We start from the raw sequence: 3,040 nt of genomic DNA, 5'->3' as shown, positions 1-3,040 counted from the left end.
TATGATTATTATAATTATCATTATCACCATCATCATTATTTTCATATCATTATCGTTGTTATCATTACTGTTATTAATAGTATTAGGTCCTTCATTGATTTTCGCGCGAATTCTTTTCGCCCCGTTACTTATTACTGATTTTCGTCCTTCGCACCCCATTTCTGCCACCTGCTGAATAATTGCTTTACTGTTGCATTTATGTCTTGTTGCAGGTAAATGGCAGTGTTATGGGACTTATGGAGATTTTACATTTGTTTGTTATTCGCTTATGATATATCATATTGGTATCTTTATATTCATGTATATATTATATTAATGTTAGTTATTATATTATATATACTATATATACCTATCGTTCTTATATATATATATATATCATATACGATATTATATATCATAGTATATAGTAATATCTATGATATATATACTATTACCTATATAATTATGTACACACACACACACACACACACTACACACACACACTACACACACACATACTATATATCTTATAATCATAGTATATATACTATATATATTGATATATATAGTATATATATATATATATATATATTATATATGTTATATATTATATAATTATGAATTATATATATAGATATATATATATATATTAGGATATATATATATATATATACGTAGACTTGCATGTGTACGCGTGTATTATATGTACTTATGTATATGTATAGTATATATTAGTTATCCATATATATATATGTACACGCACCTATATACACATACATAATATATGTGTAATTATAATATATGTATAGTATATATATAGACACAATACTTTATATACATATCACTATATATACTACTATATTATAGCTATCATATATATACATAGAATATATATATAGTATATTATATATTATATATAGAATATATATATATTATATGTTAATTTTCATTTATGATATATATACATATATACACATATTTGTGTGTATGTATATATATGCAAACACACACACACACAGTAATACAGTATATGAACTTGTGTGCACATACATGACAATCATACACACATATAGTATACATCAAATATAACACGCTCTAAAATAACGATCACCCACAATTATCTAATAAATCTTAGCGTGTTTTTTCTTCTTCACCCTCTTTATTCTCTTCCCTTTTCTCTCCTTGCTTACATATTTAACTAAAAAAAAAAAAAAAAAAAAAAAAAAAGGCAGAATTTTGACGCTTCTCTTTTAACTCGTTGGTGATTAAAGAATGCAATATGATTTTTGATTGGCTTTTTTATATTGATTTCTTTTATGACCTATTGTGAGAGTAATAGGATGTGTAAAAAGTTATTGATATGATTTTATACTAATATTGGTTAAATTCCACGTTAATAATCCATAGGATATTGTAATTAATTCAATTTAAGAATTGATTCATTTAATTTTCGCTCCGCCCATAGCCATTATGCAAATTTTCATATTGACAATGGAAATCCAATGAAGATAATAAAGAGATTCGCAGAAATGTAAACACAATGATCTATAATAAACACGAGAAATGAAACAAAGGGAAAGTGTGAAAACTCTATAGGACTTGGTAAAACGCCAAAAGTAAGAAACCTGATTTTGTTTTATCTTAACTGTGATGTTTATGTTTCTTTCACTTACAATGTCACGTGGGTATTGTTATAAAGAGGTATAATATGTGTGTGGTTGTGTTGGTAAATATATTATATTATATATGATATTATATATATTATATATCTATATATATATTATTATATGATATGTATATATCTTATACGTACATATAATAAATCACATACACATACTGAACACCACATCATACTACAGTACACACACCACATACACACACCACCTTTACAATTATATATAATATATAATATATATATATATATATATATATATGATAGTGATTATATATATAATACATATATATTGTATATATTATCTATATATATATAGTATAATATATTATTATATATATATAGTATAGTTATATATGTATGATGTACATAGTATATAATATATGATATATAAATATATATATATAATATATATATATATTATATATGTGATGTTATATATTGATCATATATATGTGATGTTATGTTGGTTTTCACTACAATGCCGATGGGTATTGGTTATAAGGGTTTTATAATTTGTGTGGTGTAAATATTATAGTTATATATATATATATATATATATATATATATATATATATATATATATATATATATGTATGTATATATCTATACGTACATATAATACACATACACAGACACACACACATACACATACACACACACATACATATAATTTATATATTAATATATATATATATATATATATCATATTGATAATGATATATATATTTACATAATTTTATATTATATATATTTATATATATATGATATGCGTATATAATTAGTATATGTAATATTAATTGCATATATATGATATATATATATATATATATATATATATATATATTTATTATAGATGTATTTTATTATATGTACCTTATAATACACATGTTATCACACACAAGATTATATATATATATATATTAGTTATATATTAGTAGTATATATAATAATATAATTATACATATATATATATAGTATACATATAGTATACAATATATATTGTATATTATTATATTGTGTATATATATGTACATATATAATCAATATAGTATACAATATATATCCATATATATAATATATATATATATATATACCCCTCTCTACTAGTAATATATATAATATAATATGATATACATGTCATATATATAATTTATATATATAAATATATATTATATATATATATATATATATATATATATATATATGTATATACATATATATAGTATATGTATATATCAATATATAATATACCATCTCATATAAATGTTATATATATATTATGGAGTATATATATATATGTGTGTTGTATATATATAAATATATATACATTAACCTATATATATAATATATACCATATATTAATATATATATATTGTATATTATATA

This window comes from Penaeus japonicus, unplaced genomic scaffold, assembly GCF_977035675.1.
Source record: "Penaeus japonicus unplaced genomic scaffold, GWHDUDI00000001_assembly GWHDUDI00000039, whole genome shotgun sequence".
NCBI classification, from domain to species: Eukaryota; Metazoa; Arthropoda; class Malacostraca; order Decapoda; family Penaeidae; genus Penaeus; species Penaeus japonicus.
The sequence above is the reverse complement of the archived record's forward strand: the minus strand, read 5'-3'. Positions refer to the sequence as shown.